Raw genomic sequence first — 26,190 nt, forward strand, 5'->3', positions numbered from 1 at the left:
AGTAATATTTTTTAGCTGAAAGGGAAAAGGTTTAGGGGGAACGTTAGGGGAAAGTTCTTCACTCAGAGAGCAGTGGGAGTGTGAAATGAGCTGCCATCTGATGTGGTGAATGAGGCCTCGATCAAATATTTTATGAATAAATTGGATAAATACATGGATGGAGAAGTCTGGAGGGTTATCGAATGGGAGAGAGTCATTGAGATGAGCACAATGATGATTAGCACAGACTAGAAGGACTGAATGGCTTATTTTCTGTGCTGTAGCATTCTGCATCGAAAATATCAGGAAATCAACAGCTCAGGTCCTTCAGCTCATCGAGTATTTTGTGCTAAACAAAAGATGTGGGTGTTCATGATGGCACCGATGATTGGCAGATTTGTTGAGGTTTTGAGGATTCCACTCAGTTTCACAGAACAGAAAGAGATCATCTTGCTTTTGTGTGTGCAAAATTTAAATGTAAAGGAATCACTTCTTTATTGCTGATGAGAATTAAATTAGCTTAATAATGCAGTGCTTTCTTTGCAGTTGAAAACAGAACATTTCAAGAACAAATAATGCATCAAATCAGAGTTGATTATCTGTAAACCACACAAAATTAAGGAGGCTTTTAAACAATTTTATTCTCAGTTATATAAATTGGAGTCATGGAGAGATGATAATAAAAAAGATTTATTTTGTCACAAATAAGGTTGCCAATGTCAACATTACAAGAGCAATTGGAGCTGGATGCCTTTTTTACCACAATGGAGGTGGGGGGAGCATTAGCTCATAACAAAGTAATAAATCTCCAGAAGAAGATGGTTTCCCACCTGAATTTGATAAAGATTTAAAGATTTACTAATTCCTCCTTTTATGGAAGTATTCAGTCAGGTGGTGGTAGCATGTATGCTCCAAGAACCTTTTTTCTATTATTATAATAATGGTAATACCAAAAAGAGATAGAGACCCTTTAAAGCCATCATGATGTAGACACATTTCATCGCTGTTTAGATTATAAGATTATTGCAAAAATTTTAGCTAATAGATTGACAAAACTTCTACCAAAGTTGATAAATAAGGACAAGACAGGATTTGTGAAAAAGAGAAAATCTGTGGATAATGTATCTAGATTCCTTAGTATTATGCATCTAACACAAAAGAGGGGAAACTTAAGTGTGGAATTGGCTTTCAATGCAGAAAAAGTGTTTGATAGATTAGAATGGGACTTTTTGTTTGAGGTGTTTGAAAGATTCAGGATGGGACAGGTATTTGTAAATTGGGTTAAAACTTTATATAATAATCCTAACCAAAAGTCATTACAAATGGCAGGCTTCAACAATGTTTCCATTAACCAAATCTTGTACTCACCTGCCAGTCAGTTTAAATCTGGTAGGCAAGGATGTCCATTTTAATTTGCTTTATTTATTTAAGCAATTGAACCTCTTACAGAATTGATTTGATCTAATCCTGATATTAAAGGATTTGCTGATGACGTTTTGATTTACTTGATAAAACCATAGGTTTGCTACATATTTTATATTTAAGATTGGAGAAATAGGGGAAAGTATCAGGTTATAAAGTAAATTGGGATAAAAGTGAAATGATGCCCCTTTCTATAGGGGATTATATTCAGTGTCGACAAGATATCCAATTTAAATGGCCGCCAAATTGAAATAAATCTTTAGGGATATGGGTAGACAATTTTAGATAATGTATGTAAATTGAATTATGCACCTTAAGAAAATTGGAGATAATTTGAATAAGTGGAAGATATTATTAATATTGGGTAGGGTTAATTGTGTTAAAATGAATATATTTCTGAGAGTACAATATTTATTTCAAACACTACCAAAAATGACACCACAGAAGTTTTTTTTTCAGGAATTAAATAAATATATAAGAAATTTTCTTTGGAAGGGTAAGATGTTGAGAGTTTCTTTAGATAAATTGACATGGAAGCTTGAGTTAGGAGGTTTACAATTACCAAATTTTAAACATTATTATAAGGCAGCTTATTTGAGATTTTTGGCCTTTTTTTTGATGAGGGAGAAAAACCAGCATGGATTAAAATAGAAACTGATAAAAATAGGAGAGAGAATATTAGAAGACTTTGTATATAAATGGGAATCAACATTACTACTTGGGGAGAGAGAAGCACCCTTTTTGAAATATTTGATTAATATTTGGAATAAGGTAAATAACAAAAATGTCTTTGATATGAAATCAACTTATTCCATTCTCAATGGATAAGCAATTTTTTATATATTTGGTCTCAGAAAAAAATTATATATGCAGAAGATTGTTACAAAGGAAGGAATTTAATCTCATTTGAACAATTAAAAAAATAAATATGGTTTACAAAATAAAATATTTTATTGTTACTATCAATTGAGGGCTCATTTAAGAAATAAAGGGGACTTCTAAACTGGGGATACATAGGTTCAGACAGCGATGGGAGACAGATCTAGATATTAACATTGATAAAGAAAATTTGTCAGATCTGTGCTGAGACAGTATAACAAATACTTTAAATGTTAGATATAGATTAGTTCAATATAATTTTTTAACATGAATTATATCTCACACTACAAAAGTTCAGTAGATTGACATAAGATTTACCAGACCAGTGTTTTAGATGTGGCCAGGCGATAGGTACCATTTTACATTCTACTTGGTCCTGTTTAAATCTGGCAATTTATTTAGAATGGGTTATGGGAATTAAATTTCCACAAAACCCAATATTATTTATATTAGGTAATATTGAATGGTTAAGATCAAAATTGAAACTATCTATATTTCAAAAGAATTTGTAAAGATTGCCTTGGCAGTAGCAAGAAAATGGATAGCAGTAACATGGAGATCGGACACCTACCCAGGTATGGAGCGATAGAAAGCAGAGATGAATAGCTGCATTCCGCTTGAGAAGATTACTTACAATCTGAGAAATAAATAGGATGCATTTTTGAAAATTTGGCACCCGTATTTAAAAATTGATGGAATTAATTTATAGATGCTTCAAACCCCATTAACCTCCTTGGAAATATTAAAAGATTTTAAAAAATGATTGGAGCTGTGTGGTGAGGGATGCTCTCCAGGAACCAGGTTTCTATTCTTGTTCTTTCTTACTTTTCTTTATCTCTCCTTTTGATGCTTTACCTTTTTTCTTGGGGTTTTGCTTAGGGGAGGAGAGGGTTGGGGGGGTTATGGTTTTATGTCATCACATAGAATGGATTTGATACTAATATTTGATTACTGTATTTGGTATTTTACATGTATGGACATTTTTAAAATAAAACATTCAAAAAGTAGGTCATGCAGTGCAAAGTGTGTATGGGAGGTTGAGTTAACATTATTTTCTTAGCACATCAGAATTTCAGTATCCAGTACTTGTTAGCATTTTTTTTTAAATGGCGGGAATGTGTGCAAGTGCAATTGATCTCAGACCATCTCAGAGAGTAATGAAACACAGAGGTTTTCAGATGATGTGATTGCAGTAAAAATGTAAACATGCTGAAGGAACCTCAGCAGATAATGCAACTTTATTTGGAGATAAAGGTGCATAATTAACATTTAGAGAGGCTTCGGCCCAAAATTTGGGTTTTATTTCTTGACCTCCTATGGACGGTGTGTGATCTGCTGAGTTTCTCCAACAATTTTTGTGTTTTCACTCAAACCATCTCACATTTTGTTCAAAGTCCTCTCCTTCACATATTTCTCATCTGTGAAAAGATTTAGAATGACATTTAATATGATCAGATATTATAGAGCAACGAATAACCATAATAAAATTATCTGAAAAGAGAATTTACTGAAAGAACAACGTGTGTTTTGCAAAAGTGAAGTTGGCAGTATTGAGTTTATGATTGATTTTGATAGATCCAAGGTTATATTCCTTCCTGAAATGAAAAGTCGAGGCATTTTCCAGCTGCCTTTGTACTTTACTGCCAGGTCTACATTCTGAATGTTCCATTTCACACTGAAGTGAATGTTTGACAGTGGAAAGAATTATAGAAAACTGAAGCAGATTGCAGATGCTTACTCTCCCAATCTGTTGGGCTTTTTATGAATTGCATTTTCTACCCATGACTAAATTGCTTTTTTTCTTTTTCCGAGACGCTGCTCACTCAATCATATTTCATTTCTTTTATTCTTGGCACCAAGAGGACAAGGCACAAAGCAGACCTGGTAACTGTAAAGGAATTATATCAGAAACATTTGGTGTGACCTGAAAGCTTTTACATGTCAATGCCACAGGAAAACAGGAATAGGAGTAGGCCACGTTATAGGTTAAGCCAGTATTGTCATTTAACATGATCTGCTCCAGTCCTCAAATCCTCTTCTGCACAATCCTTCATTCCCTAATCTTACAAAAAGTTATTTACCTCTACTTTAAATACTTCTATTAATTCATCCTCCACAAAATGTCTGAGATAGAGAACTCAAAGATTCATCACCCTCTGCAAGAAGAAATCTCTGTGCATCTTGTTTAAAATGACCAGCCACTTACATTGTAAACATGTCCCCAGAGTAACTTTATCCAATCAACCACTTGGGGATGCTAATTTAAAGCTCTTTTTTTAACAAGGCTGTTGCCAGGACTTGAGGTAGTGAGTCTTAGGGAAAGTTAAATAAGTTTCTACTTTATTCCCTGGAATGTTGGAGAATGTGAGGAGATTTGGGAGATAGGATAACTAAAAGCAAGCTTTTTGCACAGAGGTCAGGTGAGACAAAGACTACAGAACATGGGTTAAGGATGAAAGGTGAAGTGTTTCAGGGGAATATTTGTGCAATCTTCTTTCAGAAGGTGGGCAGAGCATGGAACAAGCTGCCAGCAGAAGTGGTGGATGGGGGTTTGATTTCAACATTTTAGAGAAATTTGGATGGGAGTGTAATGGAGGAATATGGTCCAGGTGCAGAATGATGGGATGAGGTGTGTCTGTTTCTTTGCTGTAGTAATCTATGTTTTAGTGGTTCATTCATAAGAAAGTCGGAATGCCCCATCCTCCAGGAATATAGGAAATAATGCCATGAACTGCTTTGCCTTTTCATCTCAATGTCCAAAGTCCACGTGAAATCCAGTAATTTAGAAAAGGCGTGAACTCAAACTGTATTTTTCTCATTCTCAAAAAAAAAACATTAGAGTAGTTTGCAGACTGATTAATGTTTGATTCTCTGAGAACTTGTAGTGCATCTTAATTACAAATTCATGATTCGCCACATGGACTATTACAGCACCTAATGGACAACTTGCCTTTGGAAGAGTAGATTTAAGGGAAAAAAGTGATATTCCAGTCTCTAAACTAAGATGATCAAGTCAGGGAATAATCCAGGACCAGACATTATGGATCACTGCACTTTGTTAAAGAACACATTCAACAGCTTGTGTTATGTTATGGAATTTAATGTATGCAGTGATACATATCACTGCATAATTGTAAGACTTCACTTTTTCCAATTTATGAAGCCCTCAAAGACAAAGATGTATAACCTAAAAAGAATACAGATACCCTAAAAACCCACAGCACCCCCCCCCAAAAAAAACAATTAAAAGACAAATATGTTTTTCTCATTAACTGTACTGGTGACAATGTACATCAAAATTCTCACCCTTATAAGTTATAAAGTAGGAGTCGTGAGCAGCAAACAAGAAAGTTATTTTGATTTATTTTAAAGGAAACTAATTTAATTAAAAGGAAGCTTACAGAAATGCAATTGACAGGGAGCTCATAACTAAGTCCATTGATGGTGTCCACCATGAGCAGTATACGCAGCCATTCACCACCCAATATGGCTAATTTATTGTTTTGTTAGAGAATTTTCTTTATTATTTAAATTTTATTCACAGCAAGGTGAAAGCCGATTCCAGCCATTTAAACCTGTGCCATCCAATTACACCCAAATTAACCTACAACTCCATATGTTTTGGAGGTGGGATGAAACCAAAGCACTCAGGGAAAACCCACACAGACACAGGGAGAATGTACAAACTTCTTACAGACAGTGCTAGATTTATACCTAGGTTGCTGAGTCTGTTAAGGAAAAGGAAAGTCTGAAGTTCATGGTTTTATTGAGGCAAAATGGTTTCAGCTGAGAGGGCAATTAAGCCATGATCATTGTCCTCCAGTATCCATGAGCTGAAGGTAGGAAACTTAGATTTCTATTAGAGATTTGTCGTTTGAAATGAATACTGAATTACTGATGTGCAGAATTGAGCTCTTCCATCATGCCATTTGGTCATCTTGACTGCTCATTACTTTCAGTTAGTTATTAGTAAAGACTGGCCTTTTGTATCAAATATTTAAAGGCATTTTGCAAAGATCATCACATGTAAACAGCTATTAGTCTGCAACAAATGTTCAAAATCTTCTGACCTTTGTGAATGTGTTGATGACCATTAACTTTTGGCAGCTGCAGTCACTTTAGTGATAGGCGTGGTCATCCATCAGGTTGTTGAAATGGATCAGAAGAAATGTCTAGGTGCTCCAGAGAGAGGGAAAAAAAAGTGTCCCTCAGCTGAAAGCATTTTTCTGTTGTTCATTGGTGATGCATCAAGTTGTTCTGTCATGTTCGTTTGCCTCAACACCAAGACCTTGTTTATTAGCTATAATCATGCAGCTGATTGTTAGATTTTCTGTGGCTGAGAATTGCCAGATAATGATAACATGAAAATCAATTACTTACATAATAATAGGAGCCAGGTATTCAGCCCTATCTTTCAATGAGATCATGTCTGATTATTTTTTAACCATGGCTGTTCTTGTTTCAGCATTTATTCTACCTGTAGAAAACTTGCTTAACTCTTCATTTCTTTAGATTGATATTGACGTGATTATAATTGCTCCAATATTTAGTTTTCCATTCTCCATGCTACAAACTTGTCATTAAATTCATCTCCTAAAAATAAAAAAATAAAAAAATTTAAAAAAAATCATCTCCTGATATTCTTGCTGCAATGTCAATGCATCTAACACTAGCTTATCACATAGTAAGGATTAAATATTTGTCTCTGAACATCCTACATAGTGGATGGTCATTACTCAGATAGGAAACCAGTGTCTAGTGGTATACCACAGAGATGGGCACTGGGTTGACTTGCCTGTGATCAATATTGGATGACAAAGCAGATGGCATAGCTTGTAAGTTTATGATTGGCCACAACATTGGGGGGAGAGTGGACAGTGAAACGAAGAATGAGATGAACTGTGAATGTGGACCAAGGAATGGCAGATGGAATTAACTTGCACAGGGTTGAGGAGTTGAACTTTGATATGTCAAAGAGTGCCACAGGACTCCCACCACCAGGTTCAGGAAAAGCTGCCTCCCCTCCACCATCAAACTCCTCAAAAACAAACTCAATCAGGGACTAACTTAAGGACTCTTACTTTTGCACTTTATTGTTTTTTTTTCCCCCTCTAACAGTCAGTTATTTTGCATTTTTTTATTTGTTTACATGTGTACTTTTTTTGCCCTTACCAGCAAGTGGTAATTCTGCCTTGCCTGCAGGGGGAAAAAAAATCTCAGAGTTGTATGTGGTGTCATGAATGTACTCTAACAATAAATCTGAAATCTAATCATGGCAGGCCTTTACAAGGTGAATGTGCAGGAACAGAGAATTTGTGGTCTAGGTATTTTGTTCCATGGTAGTGACATGACAGGGATGCAGGGTGTTGAAGATGGTACTTTGCAAGCTTGCTTTCATTAATAAGGGTAATGAGTCGAGGAGAAGGGACATGTTGCCACTGTAAAAGATATCGATGGAACTGCACATAGAGTATTCCATGTGTGGTTCTAGTCACCCAGTGAGTGGAAGGATATCATTAAGCTGGAAAGGGTGCAGTGCTGAAAACATTACCGAGGCCGGTCAGTTTAATTTGTCAGGAGAAGCTGGATAGGCAGGGACTGGCATATTTTCCTTCACCACCATTCAGGGCCCCAGTCAGTCCTCCGAAGGGAAACAACACCATCCGTGAGATTTTAGGGGTCATTTATTCCTAATACAGCCTACATTGGATAGGCTGGAAGCAGATTGGGGGATTCAGACAGTACTTAGACAAGAAAGTTTGAGAAGGATATGGGCCAAACACAAGCAAATGGGACCAACTACTCAGAAGAGGCATGTTGGATGAAATGGCCTGTTTCCGTACTGTAGAACTTGGTTAGTCCATAATTATATTTCTCAGTTTGCATTTAGTCTCTCTTCACAAATTCTATGGCACCTCTCAGCTTTGATACTTCCCCACATTATGACCCTTCAGTTTGACTTCTGAATAAAACCTCATTTTCCAATTAAGGCATGACATGAAATAAATATGGGTAAAAAAGCATTTAAAATTCTCCTCCAGCATTGAAGCCAGCCAGGCAGCAGCAGAATGGTGATTGAAGGGTTCCAGCTTGAAACGTTGACAATTCTTGTCCTCCCATTGATGTTGCTCGACCTGCTGAGCTCCATGAGCAGATTGTTGCATCAGATTCCAGCAGCTGCAGCCTCTTCTCAGAATGGTTGCCAGTAATGAAGAGCGGCATAGTTGGTGCCAGGGTTAGTGCAACACCTTTACTGCACCTCCGATTGGGTCCAGTCAAGTGGGTTTTCTCTGGGGGCTCTGGTTTCCTCCCACCCTTCAAAAAGCTCAGGAGAAGGATATTGAACTTTGCAGGGTAAAGGAAGCAAAGGGGGTATATATGGAGACTATAGTGATTAAGAAAGAGGTAGTACAGGAGCTTTTGAAACATATAAAAGTGGATAAGTCTCCAGGTCCTGACAGGATTTTCCCCAGGACCTTGAGAGAAGTTAGTGAGGAAATAGCGGAGGCCCTGGAAGTGATTTTTCAAATGTCATTAGAGATGGGTATAGTGCCAGAGGACTGGTGTGTTGCACATGTGGTTCCTTTGTTTAAAAAGGGTTCAAAATTTCAAGCCGGTAAGTTTGACATCTGTGGTAGATAAATTGATGGAAAGTGTTCTTAGAAATAGTACATATAAGTATATGGAGGTACAGTGTCTGATCAGGGACACGGTTTGATCAGGGACACTCAACACGGATTTGTGAGTAGAAGGTCGTGTTTGACCAATCTTGTTGAATTTTTTGAAGAGGTGACTAGAAATATTGATGAAGGTAGAGCAGTGGATGTTGTCTATGTGGACTTCAGTAAGGCCTTCGATAAGGTTCCGCATGGGAGGTTAGTTAGGAAGGTTAAGTCCTTGGGTATTAATTTGGAGATAGTCAAATAGATTCAACAGTGGCTGGAAGGAAGGTGCCAGAGAGTAGTAGTAGATAATTGTTTGTCAGAATGGAGGCCGGTGACAAGATGTACCTCAGGGACCATTACTGTTTGTCACGTATATTAATGATCTGGATGATGGGGTGGTAAATTGGATTAGTAAATATGCATAGTAAATATGTACAGGGCCCTGGTGAGATCCCACCTGGAGTATTGCGTCCAGTTCTGGTCTCCAATTTTGAGGAAGGACATACTAGCTATAGCGCAGATTTACAAGATTAGTTCCAGGGATGGCGGGATTGACATATACTGAAAGGCTAGAAAAACTGGACTTGTATCCGATGGAGTTTAGAAGGATGAGGGGGGGACATGATTGAGGTATACAAAATTATCAGGGGGATAGACAGGGTGAAGTCGGATTACTTGTTCCCAATGATGGGGGAGACGAGGACTAGAGGGCATAGTTTAAGAATACAGGGTAGGCCCTTTAGGACGGAGATGAGAAAACATTTTTTTACCCAGAGAAGTGTGAATCTGTGGAATGCTCTGCCACAGAGGGTGGTAGAGGCAGATTCACTGATTATGTTCAAAAGAGAGTTAGATAAGACTCTAGTGGGCAAAGGAGTTAAGGGTTATGGGGATAAAGCTGGAAAGGGGTACTGATGGTAGTGATAAGCCATGATCTGTAAAATGGTGGTGCTGGCTCGATGGGCCGAAGGGCCTACTCCAGCTCCTATTGTCTATTGTCTATTGTGATACTAAAATAGGGGGAATTGTGGATGATGAAGAGGGTTTTCAAAGATTGCAGAGGGATTTAAACTACTTAGAGGAGTGGGCAGAAAGATGGCCGATGGAGTTTAATGGTGATAAGTGTGAGGTGCCTCATTTTGGAAAGAATAATCAAAGCAAGACATATGTGGTAAATGGGAGGGCATTGAAGAATGCAGTGGAGCAGGAAGTTCTAGGAATAACGGTGCATTGTTCCCTGGAAGGTAGGAGCGCATGTGGATAGAGTGGTGAAGAAGGCCTTTACACAAGGCCTTAATATTGGTATTTACAAATATTTGGAGGTACAGGGATTGATAGGGAGTAATCAGCATGGTTTTGTCAAGGGTAGATCATGCTTAACAAACCTGATTGAGTTTTTCGAGGGGGGTTACAAAAAAGGTTGATGAAGGGAAACCTATGGATGTTGTCTATTTAGACTTTAGTAAAGCTTTTGACAAAGTTCCCCACAGGAGGTTAGGAAAAAAGGTGGAGGCATTAGGTATAAATAAGGAGGTAGTGAAATGGATTCAGCAATGGTTGGATGGGAGGTGTCAGAGAGTAGCGGTAGAAAATTGTTTGTCCAATTGATGGCCGGTGACTAGTGGAGTTCCACAGGGATCAGTCCTAGGTCCATTATTGTTTGTTATATATATTAATGATCTGGAAGTAGGGGTGGAGAATTGGATAAGCAAGTTTGCGGATGATACAAAGATTAGCGGTGTTGTGGACAGTGAGGAAGATTACCGTAGATTAAAAGGTGATTTAGGAAGGCTGGAGGTGTGGGCTGAGAAATGGCTGATGAAATTTAATACAGTTAAGTGTGAGGTGTTACATTTTGGAAAGGCAAATCTAAATAGGTCATATGCATTAAATGGTAGGCTATTGAGATGTGCAGAGCAACAAAGGGATTTAGGAGTGATGGTAAATAGTACCCTCAAGGCTGATACTCAGGTAGATGGTGTGGTGAAGAAGGCATTTGGAATGTTGGCCTTCATAAATCGGAGTATTGAATTCAAGAGTAGGGAGGTTATGATGAAATTGTACAAGGCATTGGTGAGGCCAAATTTGGAGTACTGTGTACAGTTTTGGTCACCAAATTATCGGAAAGATATAAACAAAATAGAGAGAATGCAGAGAAGGTTCACGAGAATGTTGATAGGATTTCAGGGTCTGAGTTACAGGGAAAGGTTGTGCAGACTAGGGCTTTATTCTCTGGAGCGGAGAAGATTGAGGGGGGACTTGATAGAGGTGTTTAAGATTTTAAAAGGGACAGACAGAGTAAATGTGGATAGGCTTTTTCAATTAAGAGTGGGGGAGATTCAAACTAGAGGGCATGGTTTAAGATTGAAGGGGGGAAATTATAAAGGGAACATGAGGGGAAATTTCTTTACGCAAAGGATGGTAGGGATGTGGAATGAGCTTCCGGCAGATGTGGTTGAGGCGGGATCATTGGTTACATTTAAGGATAGACTGGATAGTTTCACGGAGAGGAGAGGACTGGAGGGGTATGGACCGGGTGCTGGTCAGTGGGACTAGGAGGATGGGGATTTGTTACGGCATGGACTAGTAGGGCCGAACTGGCCTGTTCTGTGCTGTAAGTGGTTATATGGTTATATGGTTATAAATTAGGTCTTTATTCCTTGGAATGTAGAAGGTTGAGAGGTGATATGATAGAGGTGTTTAAGATATTGAAAGGGATAGATAGAGTTGATGTGGAAAGGCTTTTCCCATTGAGAGTAGGAGAGATGGATACAAGAGGACATGGTTGAGAGTTGACGGGCAAAGGTTTAGGAGTAACATGAGGGGGAACTTCTTTACTCAGAGAGTGGTGAATGTGTGGAATGGGCTTTCAGGAAAGATGGTGGAGGCTGGGTCAATTTTGTCATTTAAGAAAATGTTGGATAAGTATTTTTTTCCTTTGAGGAAAAACCCAACACCCAACTCCAACCAACCAATTTTCCCTTGCAACCGCTGCAACCGTGCCTGCCTGTCCCGCATCGGACTTGTCAGTCATCAACGAGCCTGCAGCAGATGTGGACATACCCCTCCATAAATCTTCGTCCGTGAAGCCAAGCCAAAGAAAAAAAAGGATAAGTATATGGATGGGAGGGGGATGGAGGGATATGGGCAGAGTGCTGGTAAGTGGGATTAGAGGAGGGTACTTGATCAAATTGGCCTGTTTCCGTGCTGTAATTGTTATATGGTTCTGAGCTGTAGGTTAATGTGGTGTAAATTGGGCGGCACGGACTCGTAGTACTGAATTGGCCTGTTAAAGTGCTGCAATGTCTAAATTTTGGAAAAAAAATAAAGATTTAAACTTAAAAAAATATTATGCAACCAATCTGTTTTGTAAATAATATATTAATTGAAAGCTCATCTGGATGGGGTAATTATTGCTTTGTTTGTGTTGTGTGTAGACTGACTGCCCATTCTGCACTCACAAGATAAAAGAGCAGAAGTAAGCCAATCAGCCTGTCAGATCTGCTGTTCCATTTAATCATGAGCTGATTCATATCACTCAGCCTCACCCTCCCCCCCCCCACCCACCCCCCACCACCGGCCTTCTCCCCATAACCCTTGATGTCCTGAATAATCAATACCTTCCAATTTGTTCCAATTTGTTTTAAATACACCTGATCTTTCCTCCACTGCTGCCTGTGGCAACATGTTCTACAGACTCACGACTCTCTCCCAAAAGAAATTTCTCAACATTTCTGTTTTAAATTGATGCCCCTTTTATCCTAAAATTGTGGCCTCTTGCTTCATCTTGTATTTGCATGTGTGAGTTCTTAGGTAGCACATGGCTGAAGGAAAAGGTTCTTTATTTTAAAGTTGTTGTAAACAGCACCATGAGGCTGTAAGTTTCCATTACAGATCTGCATACAGTGGGTCTTGCTCTATATTAGCCCCTGGTGACAGCCAAGACTAATCAAACAGTAAGTCATTGCTAGTTGCCATGCAAACATGATCTCTATCATTACACTAAGCTCTCCTACCATGGGAAATGACTTTGTCACATCTACTCTGTCCAGGCCTTTCAACATGCAAAATGTCTCAATGAAGACTCCAATGAGTAGAGTCCAAGAGTTGACAAACATTTCTCCTGGTATCAATCTATTAAATCGTTTCTGAACCCTCTCCATTGCTAGCACATCCTTTCTCAAATAAAGCACCCAAAACTGTATACAGTACTCCAAGTGAGGTCTTACCAGTGCCCTATAGAGACTCATCATTACATCTCTGCTCTTGTATCCTCTACCTCGAGAAATGAATGACAAAATTGCATTCACTTTCTTCACTGCCTACTCAACCTGGATGTTAACCTTTAGGGTATTCTGCATGAGGACTCCCAGATCCCTTTGCACCTCCAAATTTTGAATTTTCTCCCCATCTAAGTAAGAGTCTTCCCATCTAGTTCTTGTACCAAAGTGTATAATTCCTAAAATTGTCTTTCATTTACCATCTCTTTCCCATTTACCTAATCTATCCAAGTTAGGAGCCTTTCCATGTCCTAAGTACCACCAGCTCTACCACCTATTTTGATGTCATCCACAAAGTTATCTCTTTCATTATCCAAATCATTTATGTACAATGTTAAAAGAAGTGGCCTCAACACTGACCCCTGCAGAACACCGCTAATAACAGGCAACCAGCCCGAATAGGATCCCCTTATTCCCACTCTCTGTTCCCTGCCTATTATCCTCTATCCATGCTAGTATCCTTCCTGTAATTCCATGAGCTCTCATCTTGTTCAGTAGCCTCATATGTGTCACCTTGTCGAAGGTCTTTTGAAAGTCAAAGTTCGCAACATCCAATGCTTCTCCCCTGACTATCCTGTTTGTGAGCTCCTCAAAAAAAGGAAACTGTGCTGTCTTGGACTTACCATGTGATGCTCCTCTAGGTACTCCATAACCTCATCTTTAACAATTGATTCCAATATCTACCCAACAATTGATGTCAGACTATTAGGCCTATAGTTTCCTTTCTGCTGCTTCCTTCCTTTCTTAAGCAGCAGTGTGTCATTCGTAATTCTCCAGTCCACAGGAACCATGCCACAATCCATTGATTCCTGGAAGATCATTACCAATGATCCCACAATCCTTGCAGCAACGTTCTTTAGAACTTGAGAATGCATTCCATCCAGTCCAGCAGACTTACCTACCCTTAGACCATTTAGCTTCCCAGGTACCTTTCTTCTCGCGATCTTTATAGCACTCAGTTCACTTCCCAAAGATGCTTGAGGGTCTGGTAAGCTCCAAATGTCTTCTACTGTGAAAACTGATCCAAAATATTCATTCAGTTCCTCTATTATCTCCTTGTCTCCCATTACCATCCCTCCAGTTTCATTTTCTAATGGGTCCATGTCTACTCTTGTTTCTCTTTTGCTCTTTATATACTTAACAAAAGCTTTTAGCATCCTCTTTCATATTATTTGCTAACCACTTTTCATAATTTCTCTTTTCCTTCCTAATTACCTTAGTTGCCTTCTCTAAGTTTTTTCAAAAGTTTTCTAGTCCTCCATCTTCCCACTAGTTTCTACTTCCTTGTCTGCCTTCTCTTATGTTTTTACTTTGGCTTTAATTTCCCTCGTCAACCATAATTGTCTCATTTTTTAATTCACATTTTTTTTCCTTTTGGTATGTACCTGTCCTGTATTTTCCTCATTATATGCAGAAACTCCATCCAATGGTGATCTGCTGTCTTCCCCATTAGTGTGCTTTTGACCTGATCCCCTCTCATGCGACTGTAATTTCCTTTACTCCATTGAAATATTGACACATTGTACTTTAGGCTCCCCTTTTCAAATTTCACAGTGAACTCAATCCTTTTGTGATCACTGCCTCCTAAGGGTCCCTTTACCCTCAGCTCTCTCATCACGTCTGGTTCATTTGAAAGCACCCAATCCAAAACAACCACTCCCCTAGTGGGCTCATCAATAAGCTGCTCCAGAAAGCCATTCAGTAGGCATTCCACAAACTCTTCCCTCCTGGGATCCCGTACTGACCTGACTTTCCCAATCTACCTTCATGTTAAAATCCCCTATGATTATTGTAAAGTTGTCCACTTATGCCTTTTTTTTAAATTTCCTGTTTTTTTTTGTAGTCCAAATTCTGGCTGCTGTTTGGAGGCCTGGATATAAATGCTAGTAGGGTCTTTTCAACTTTACCATTCCTTAACTCAATCCATAAGGATCCTACCTCTTCTGATCCTATATCACTTCTTTGCAATGATTTGATATTGTTGTTTACCAGCAGAGCTATGCCAACCTCTCTGCCTACCTGCCTATTCTTTCAATAAACCGAATATCCTTGGACGTTCAGCTCCCAATGACACCCAACCTTTAGCCACAACTCGGTAATGGCCACAACATCATACTGTCTAATCTGTAACTATACTACAAGATCATCCACCTTGTTTCTAATGCTGTGTTCATGTAAGTATAATGTCTTGAGACTAGTTTTTGAATGCACTGTGTCTCTGTCATTCCTCCAGTTGAAATTTTGTCTCATCACCTGCTTGTCATCCTTTCTGCACACTATCCTTGGTTTATTTCTAATTTGCCCTTCAGCTCTGACACTCTGGTTCCCATCCCCATGCAAAATTAATTAAATCTTCCTTAAACCTGCATGTCTGGATATTGGACCCCTTTGGGTTCAGGTGTATTCCATCCTTTTTGTAAATGTTGTACCTTCCCCAAAAGAGATCCCAGTGATCCAAGAATCTGAAGCCCTGCCCTCTGCACCAGTTTTTCAGCCACGCATTTATCTGCCTGACGGTGCTATTTTTGCCATCACCAGCACTAGGCACTGGCAGTAATTCTGAGATTACCACGCTGGAGGTCCTGCTTCTCAGCTTCCTTCCTAATTTCTTATATTTTACCTTCAGCACATCATACTTATCTTTCCTCTGTCATTGGTACCAACATGCACCAATACTTTGGACTGTTCACCCTTTCTCCGCAGATTGTTTTGGACCCGATCAGAAACATCCCATACCCTGGTACCTGGGAAGGCCACACATCATTTAGGTGTCTTTATCAGACCTGCATAATCTCTTTTCCATCCTTCTCAATTTAGAATCACTGATCCCATCTGCATGCTGCCTCTCTTTCTGGGTCACAGACTCATTGCTGGAGATCTGGCCACCATGCTTGTCCTCTGTCAAATCATCCTCATCAATATGCCCGTTGCTAAGGGAGACAGCCACAGATGTGCTCTCCACCAACTCCCTATAGCTCCTCTCTATGATTTCTTCACTCTCTCTAATGAGCAGACAGTCATCAAGCTGAAGCTCCAGTTCCTTAACACGATCAATAAAGGGCAGAATCTTTGTGCTCCTGGCATAGATATAAGCATTGGGGAGACTTGGAGTTTCCCAGGGACCCCACATCTGACACTCACCTACAGACATTCCGCCGAGCCCAAAAATTGTTGAATAACTAATACACAATTCACTTACCCACACTATAACCTTCACCTCTGACCTGTTCTCACCGAAGCCGGTTAAGCTAAAGCCTGACCACACTCACTCGGACCACTCTGACGAAGACTGCACACTTGAGTGAATGGGGATTTTATTATTTGTTCACGTCGAATTGTTGAAGGGTATGGGTGCCAATTGCATAATTTGGTCACATTCATAAGTTGCAGTCTTATTTATGTACCAATTTACAAATAGTTAAATTCTCTGCAGCTTCAACAATAAAGCTGGTCAAACAAGGAAGCACCAACATTTCTGGCACATCTAGAGTTTAGACTTGATGAACTCATTGATTTATAGTCATATTATTTCAGTTACCTGGAATAGGGAGTTCCTACAATAGAATATCAGACAATTTTATTTTGATCCTGAATATAAAACTTCAATTCAGGAGACAGATTGTCATACAATTTTAATTTCCAATCATTTGTGTTTAATCACTCCTGTTGTTATCTGTAACAAAAAAATCTGCCTTACTTTAACACAGATAATTCAAATTTGAAAAGAACAATGACCTTAAATAATTGCAATTGATTGGAATGAGAACATACTGGATGTCTGGTATTGCTTTGTTGAACATTTTGAGAGAGTCAAGTCTATTCTTGGGACCTGTAAGATGCTGTTTTCATCTGTAGCCCAATAATGGTTTTGACAGTATCCCTGCTGGACTTCAACAATACATTGGTTATACAGCTAATGGACACAGCAGGGACAGCAGTCCCAGGGCCACACTGCAATATCTGAGAATGTGACTGCAACATAGGCAAACCATCTGAAGTGTGTCTCGGTTCCCTGTTCAGGGGTGGATCAGGAATAGTTTGGGATCTTGCAGAGGTCAACTCATAACATTTGCATTGTACATGTTCATGTAAAGACCTTAAAAATTGTTGAGTGCAACCAGAGAAGAAACCTGATCAAACGACGTTTTCATGCAACATTTAAGAATCACAGTCTTAGGCTGTGGTTGTCATTGATAATTGCAGATTGTGTCTGGTTTTGACATACATTTTCTACAATGTAATTTATGGCTTTAACAGGGTCCTGTGTCTCCATCTGGTTTACTATTGTCCTGCAGGGAGTGAAATCCACTTCTTTTGTGCAGCTGTACCTTTCAGCGAAGAGGGAAGTGACCTTTTGAAAGCAAGACTCTTTATAGATTGATAGTGTGGGAGCTGAGAAAATGTTGCTCCCAGTGGTATCCAAAATTGAGGGAAACTGGTTCACATTAAAGTGTTAATCATCTCAGACAGAAATAAAAATGAATTTATTTTCTCAGAACCTGAAATTTTGGATTTCTCTGCGCCAGGGTGGTGCGAAAGCAGAGGAATTTAATATATTAATGGTGGAAGGGGGACAGACATTTAAACTAAAAGTCAGTCAAGGAGTTGTGGGGAGATAACAGGAAATTGGTTTTGAGGTCAAGGTTAGATCAGCCATGATCTTACTGCAAAGCACACCAAACTTCAAGTGCCAAGAAACCGACTCCTGCTTCTGTTTCTCTGAATTACCTGCTTTGTTCAGAAGTTATCAGTGAGGGAAAGTAAAATGCCAAGTAATGCCTATATTTTGCAAATGTACAGTACTCACAGAAAAAAATGAGTGAAATCAGATGCATTTTCTATTCTTTGTAACTGGGAAGCCCAATGGCAGACAACCATTTAAGAGGATTTTGAGCCCCCTCCCCCACCAAAAATACTGTTTTGCACAAAGTGTTGAGCTGTATTTGTTAGTACACTGACTTGTGTAGTCAGGGAGCCCTTGGAGATGCTACCCATCAGAATAGTGTTGCCTTCAAGTTTGTTAATTTTTCATCTGATGGTACCAGTACCACCCGATGAACTAGCATTCTTTGGATCACAGTGCAAGCACACATACAGACATCACACACCTATAGAGAAGTACAGTCATATATACATGTTTAAAAATAAATATAAATAAATCGTGGTGTCTCAGAGACTTGTTTTAATAGGTCATCTCTTGAATCAGGTTCGGTGAACAATGGCAACATGCCCACAGTGACATCTGCTCTGTTAAACCCTAGGTTGACACAAAGATTACACAATTTACCTCAGAACAGAAGCTCCAGGAACTGGCGGAAATCCATCAACATTGGGTGTCTGTGTAATCCTGGAACTCAGATTGTCTCCCACCAGAGTGCACAGATTTACAAGCTTCACATCTTTGGCTTCATTAATGTTCTTCGGCGTCTGTTCGCACACTTTTGGACAGCTGTTGCTTAGACAAGCATGTCAACTGCACTGAAGCTTATTAATAAAGTACAATTTTCATTGAAAAGCATTACAGAAATGTTAGTTAAATAACCACAACTGCTCATATTTTTCTACTGATAATGACTCCTGATATGTGACATGGCAGTTTAATGTCTGATCTCAAAAAAGTTTATTCACTGTCGTGCCGTCTCCAAGTGGCAATTAATGTAAGATCTGGTTCAGGCTTGTTATTGTCTCAATACCCATCTCAGTCTGTGCTTCTGCAAAGTTGGCTTGGTCATCTCCTATCAAAAAAGGGTTTTAAAGTGATTATTTCTTCCAGAATGTACATTTTTTTAAAAAATTTTATCCAGGGACAGCATGTTTTGTGTAGTGGTTAGTACAACGCTGTAACAGCCCCAGCAGTCAAGGTTCGAATCTGATGCAGACTGTAAGGAGTTTTTAAATTCTCCCTGTGTAAGCTTCCTCCCACCCTCTAATACATATTGGGGATGCCAGTCAATTGGGTGTAATTGGGCAGCAAGGGCTTGTAGACCGAAAGGGCCTGTTACAGTATTGCATGTCTAAATTTTATTTTTATATAACATTGCCACCGATCTTGTGCCTCAACACTCCATTCTACCACTAATCATACATCCATTGATTTCCCTCGTATTTCTCTGACCTTGACCCTGTGCACTCTGCTTGTTGAAGGTTACTTCCACAACACTGTCATTTGCAAGTTCCAGGGCTTTTGACCAAATAATTAAAATGTGTGTTACTCTTGAGTGAGTTTCTCGAGGTCTATGCTACAAACCTGCAGTTTTCTTATTGCAAGCTGATTCTGAAACAAGTTTAAGGTTAAATTACTTCATACTTGAACTACTTCAGTGAACAAAGAGAATCTGTCCCACTTGCTTCCAACTTTAGAAGAAAAAGTACACCTTGCTGGAGTTATCCCAACATCAATTAGGTCAAATGTATTTGCTGAATCCCTTGTGAGAATTGATTTAATGGAGCTAACGATTGGGAATGGGAGGTAGAACCAGTCCTAATCAAAGGAAAATAAATCTTCTGAAGCCAGTTTTCTGTTAAAGACAGTCAATAGAATCAAAGTCCATTTAAATAATAAAAAAAAACAAGTTAACCAGAGCAATTAAAAATATAAAATGCATACAAAATATGTTAAAAGCACTCAAATAATTTTCCTCCATTAAAGGGCAATTATTGTTAGGGCAATGCTATCACAGTACCAATATCCATCACTGTCATTTGCTGATGACACCATGGTTGTTGTTGAAAGCAGGGAGGTAGATCAGCTAAATGAATGGTATCAAACCACAACCTTTCAGTCAACATTAGCAAAACAAAGGAGATGAAGGTGGACTTCAGAAGGAAGTCAGGACAACACGATCTAATCCTTGTCGAGGGCTCAGTCACGGACTTCAAATTCCTTGGCGTCAACATCTCTGAGGATCTGTCCTGGAGCCTCCATGTTGATAAAATCATGAAAAATGCTCACCAGTGGCTTTGCTTTGAGGTGTTTGAGGAGATTCGGTATGTCACCAAAGACCCTCAAACTTCTACAGGTGAACTGAGGAGAGCATTCTGGCTTGCTGCATCACTGTCTGATACAGAAATGCCCACAATTAGGACAAGAAAAATCTCAAGGTTTGTTAACTCATCCTGAGACATCACGGGCACCAGACTTCACTCCATCAAAGACATCCACAACAGGCATTAAGAAAGCAGCCTCAATCTTCAAGGACCCCCACCACCCAGGCCATGCTCTCTTTGCTCTGCTACCATCAGGGGAGAAAGGTACAGGAGCCTAAAGACGAGCACTCAGCAGCAGAAAGACAGCTTCTTCCTCTCTGCCATCAGATTCCTGAATGGTCAAAGACACTGCCTTACTTTGACTTTTCGGGCACTATTTTTATTTATTTATTGTAAGGTGGTTTATATGAACGTTTGCACTATAACGCTGCTGCAACTCGACAAATTTTGTGACTTGTTCATGAAAATAAATTCTGATTCTGTCATAAAACATGAAACTCTGCAGACACTGGTTGAGGTAACAGTACAATGCTGGAAAAACTCAGCTGGTGAAACAGTGTCCCTTATGTAGCAAAGATAGATAAAAAACCAATGTTTTAGGCTTGAGTCCTTCATCAAGAGATGAAAGAATGTTGCTAGGCACCTGAAAAAAATGGTGGGAGGAGCACGGTCCCAAAGTCTAATAGGTGGATGAGGGAGGGAGGGCACACCAGCAAGCAGGAGGAGGGTGGATGGCTCTGTGAATAGAGAAGGAAGGGGGTGGAGAGCTGAAGGAAAGAAATCTAAAGGGAAGGGAGGGCGAACAGAGAGTAGGATAGCAGAAACCAGAGAAGTCGGTTAATGCCATCCAGTTGGAGAGTGCCTAAGCAGAAAATAAAGTGTTATTGCTCCAATTTATGGTCTTGGTGGGAAAGTACATGAGACCATGGCAGGCATGGGAGTGGGGAGTGGAAATGCTGGTTAGTCACTAGGGTGATCCCTGTCACTGATGCGGACTGAGCAAAAGTGCTCAGCGAAGCGATCTCCCAGTTTCCTGCTCACTCTGCTGCATCAGCTTCTCTGGTTTCTGCTATCTTGCTCTCCATTCTTCCTCCCTTCCCTTTCCCTTTCCCTTTCTTTCAGCTCTCCACCCCCTTCCTTCTCTATTCACAGAGCCATCCCTCCTCAAACTGCTTACTGGTGTGCCCTCCTTCTCTCGTCCACCTCCTACCTTTGGGACCATACTCCTCCCCCTGCACCTTCCTCCACCCACCATTTTGTCCAGATGCCTGCTGACATTTTATCATTCCCTGATGAAGGGCTCAACCCCAAAACATTTGTTATGCATCTATCATTGCTATTTAAAGAACAATATATGACCAGCTGAAGTTCTCCAGCATTGTGTTTTTACTGTCTGTAAGGAGTTTACCCCCTCCATAAATCTTCGTCCGTGAAGCCAAGCCAAAGAAGGAGTTTGTATGTTCTCCCAGTGTCCATAAGGGTTTCCTCTGGGTGTTCAGCTTTCCTCCCACATTCTAAAGTCTGATGGGGTTAGTAGGTTAATCAGTCATTTTGCGTAGTGTTGGCCAGAAGGACCCATTATTGTGCTGAATCTCTAAATTAAAACCTTTTGGCTATTAGAGGGTGTTAATGTAGATGACCTGCTATTCACTGCCACACTGTGAGCCCATATTGCTCAATGTCAAGTTTGCAGAATCAGGGCCCAATGGCAAATAATCAATCATTGTAACCTATCAACTTCTCTAATCATGCAGAAGCTCTTTCACTTGCACAACAAATTGCTCAAATTTTCTCACCAGATCTAGACCAATGTTGTTGAAAACATTCCAATAGTAAATCTTCTTTGCCATTTGTGAGATGACAGCCCAACAGTAAGTGAAATGGTGTGTTGTGGATAACTTCAATATCAATGCATTAATTCTGCCTCTGAAGTTCATACCAGTTGAGATTATGGTAAGGATTTTGGAGGTACAGAGTACCATGCTGATGTGACCATCTTCCACAATCAGAGTAATGAACTGGGGATTTTTTTCCTCTCAGTCCTGCAACACCAATAAAATAACAAAATGTTTAACATGCATAGCAGAAATGCTCCAGCTTGTTTCTTATTTACATTACTGTGTGACATGACAATAATTGTTTGGACAGAGTTGCAAAAAAAAGAGTTCCCTTTCTTGCAAAGCCAAACGATGTGGAATGTGGCAGCACTTGACAAGATGTAGGAGCAGAAGTAGGCCCATAGAGTCTACTCTGCCATTCTAATCATGATCTCATCCATCCTCTCACTCAACTCCACTTCATTGCTTTCTCCCCGTGACCCTTGATGCCCTGACTAATCAAATATCTGTCAATCTCTGCCTTAAATATACCAACAACCTCATTTCCATAGCCGCCTGTGGCAACAAGTTCCACAGGCTCACAACCCTCAGTCTAAATTTTCTGCATCTCTGCTTTAAATTGAGACTCTTTTAACCTGAAGTTGTCCGAGACTCCCTTACCATGAGAAACATCCTTGCGGTATTTACTCTGTCCTGGTCTTTCAGCTTTTGAAATGCCTTGATGAGGTCCCCCTCCTCCTTCTCTACTCCAATGAATATAGACCAAGAGCAGACAAACATTCCTCCTATGCTCTTTCATTCCTGGTGTCTTTCTAGTAAACCTTCTCTGAACCGTCTCCAATTCCCGGACGTCTTTTCTCAAATAAGGCACTGTAGTGAAGGCTCACTAATGCTTTATAGGTTCTCACAATGACATCCTTATTTGGTGACTTGCTCACCCTTACACAGACAATGGGACAGGAGGAAGAAGAATGGTCTGAGGGTATGCAAACAAAGTGAACCCTGGAATGGCCTGTGTGACTACCATATATTTTTCCATCCTGAACATCTGGAAAGACTTTTAGTCAATCTGGTCTTTTATATCTTGTGCATTATTATTTCATGTTATTTTCCTGTGCCAAAGCTGTCTTCTGTCAAGAAACGGCACATATTTTTCAGAGATTGCATCCAAGGTGATATGTTACATGCCCTCATGCTGAATATTTACATTTTGACAAATTCCTCCATGTTTTACAGAGTTTATTTCGAAGCCAAATCCACCATTGGTGGATTGTCACTCAAGTGGACTACAAGACAGATAACAGTCAGTCACAGAATGCAATGAGCTGTTAGAACAGAAGACAATATGAAAAGGCCTTTGCTATTTTTTTACCAGACATTTGATGTAGACAAGCGTTTATATTTTTCCATGTTAGTGCGACACTAAATTGTTTTATTCCCAATTGTCTGAAATTTTTGCTTTTATCTTTTTTTTATTCCCTTCTCTGTCAAACATTATTGTCCCCCTGCAGAAATTTACAGCTTCAATTTAAATAGATTCAGGTACCTTTTGACTGACGTGGGCAACTGACTGGAACATTGATTCCGTGCAGCTAATGATGATGTCCTCTCAGTAAATCTTGAATTAATCAAATCAATAATTTCCAATCCATTTTGAGTCCAACTTGCTTTATGCCATGATTGATCAAATGAAGTCTTTCAACAGACCTAAATAGACATCTGGCTGAGAGGTGAAGTCCTTCAGTCTAGCAGACATTCTCTGACCTGCACTTGTGAAATGCTATTGACTCATTTCATGTCATTCACCTGCTTCTGTAAATCTTAGCTATCGCCCTAAAGATTGGCAATTTTTAAAAAAAAATTGTCATTCTTTTGAAAACTTGTGGCCTGGATTCAATTTTGAAATCATTGGAAAATAAGTTTTTTTACCACTTGGATCTGACTTTCAATGCATTTTAGATTTAGTGCATGAAAATGCTTTGCTTTGTCTCCTGGCAGTTATCTGATGTCCTGACTGGAATGTACTTGAGTGATCCCAAACTTTCATAGCCAGCATAATGAAATAGCTTCCTAAAGGACTCAGGGTGCCCTAAGAGCCATTTCAGCCCCCAGTCATTTTTTTTTTCTTTTTAAAACATTTCTATTGATTTTAATAAAGAATCTGTACAAACAAACAGGGTACAATTCAATAAGATGACATGGATAATTACATAAACTAAATAAGATATTCTGTATATACAGGTACATAAATTGTAAATTATATCCATAAATCATATTCTAAATAGTATATACCTGGGATTTTTTAAACTCCAATTTTTTTTAAAAAAGAAAGAAAACTGTCGAGGAGAACAACTCAAGCCCTTTACCTAACTGCATTGCCAGATTGCATTAAAAGAAAACCAAAGGTTTTTTTTTAAAAAGGTGTAAAAGATACAAGTCAGACAACTTAATTACATTGGAGTATAATTAATAGTTGTTGAAGTGTGGTCACTGTTGTAATGTATGAAACACTGCTGAGAGAAAGATCATGCAAGCAGATGATCATGTAAAATTGCTCCTGGAAAGAATGTAAAGTTTAGGAGGAGAGAAGCATGTTTGCTCATATATTGATCATTCTCCTTTGTCACAATGGCTAGCTCAGTGCGACACAGGCCAAATTTTGGGCTGACACAATGGTGCAGCTAATACAGCTAATTCTGTCTTTCCAGTGCTGTCAGTCAACAAGTTGCACTTTATCTATGTGACTATATGGGTTTTCCCTGGGTGTTCTAGTTTTTTTTCCCCACTCCAAAGATGTTCATATTGATTAGCCACTGCAAATTATCCAAAGAATATGTGAATGATAGAATAGTCGGGATGTTGATGGGAATGTGAGAAGAACAATGTAAGTGGGTGCTTCATTATCGGCAAGTATGGTGGGTCAGAAGGGTATGTTTCCATGCTGAAGGAATCTATGCTCTCACCAACTTGAAATTAAGCAACAAAGTCACCTTCAGAGAAAATACATTAGGGGTAAAGCAGGTTGTCGAAGATTGTGTCAAACAGAGACAAGTTGCCGCAGACTTTGATTTGATTTAAAGGACCTCCATTTTGCTTTGCGATACACAAAAATGCTATAGAAACTCAGCAGGTCACACAGCATCTATGGGAAGTAATAGGATATAACCAATATTTTGGGCCTGAGCCCTTTCTCAAGGTATTCCGTTGCTTCCTTGAGACTCTGCGTGACCAGGTAGATCATGCTCCCCTGACCATTGATGGCTCTACTGTTGAGGTCATCAAGAGTATCAAGTTTCTCAGAGTGCACCTAGTGGAGAATCTTTCCTGGTCCTTTAACACCAGCTCCATAGCCAAGGAAGTCCAGCAATGCTTCAACTTTCCTGCGAAGGCTGAGGAAAGTCCATTTCTCACCCTCCATCCTCTCTACATTTTGCAGAGGATGTATTGAGAGCATGGTTTGTAAACTTTACCACCACAGACAACAAAACACTGCAGAGGATAGTGAAGTCAGTGGTAAAGACCATTGGGAAACCTCTTCCTAGCATGAAGGACATCATCTATACTCGATGCATGTGAAAAGCAATAAACACTGTGAAATGCTCCCTACATTCCGCATGTAAACTCTTCTCCCTTCTATCATCTGGCAGGAGGTACTGTAGCACTCAGGCCCTTACGTCCAGAGTGGGAAACAGTTTTATCCCCCAAGCCATCAGGTTCCTGAACTCCCAGTACAGATGTGGACAGTGTACCGTGGATTTTGTGTATACGTCTTAGTACCTTAATATTTTAGTGTTAATAGTTTTCCTAACTTCTATGTAAATGTGTTCCATGGTCCTGGAGAAACGCTATCTCATCAGACCGTGCAAGCATGGTATGAACGATAAATAAAGTTGATTTGACTTGCTATTTCTCCAGTGTGTTTGTGTATTGTACTACAATCACATTGTTGACAGACTTTCCTCTTTAACTCCATTTTGCTTTGCACATTTTGCATTTTTAACCATCAGTAGTTTGATTCCTGAAATGTCTCCTATTTGATTGCATTAATTAAAGGTACACTCATGACTAAAGGGAATTACTTTAAGAACTTAATTAATCTCTGCACAGACATAACATTTCTTTGTTTTCTCATTGTCAAAT

General features: G+C 39.4%; 1 long non-coding RNA gene across 1 annotated transcript in view; it reads left to right on the forward strand.

Annotated features, from left to right (window-relative positions):
- LOC138741046 (uncharacterized) overlaps positions 1 to 20,709 on the forward strand; it is an 88,682-nt gene extending 67,973 nt beyond the window's left edge. The window contains exon 3 of the long non-coding RNA XR_011343294.1: positions 18,487 to 20,709. This is a non-coding gene — a long non-coding RNA (uncharacterized lncRNA). The remainder of the gene's footprint in view (positions 1 to 18,486) is intronic.
- Positions 20,710 to 26,190: the final 5,481 nt, after the last annotated feature.

The sequence above is a fragment of the Narcine bancroftii genome, chromosome 8 (genome assembly GCF_036971445.1).
Source record: "Narcine bancroftii isolate sNarBan1 chromosome 8, sNarBan1.hap1, whole genome shotgun sequence".
NCBI lineage: Eukaryota > Metazoa > Chordata > Chondrichthyes > Torpediniformes > Narcinidae > Narcine > Narcine bancroftii.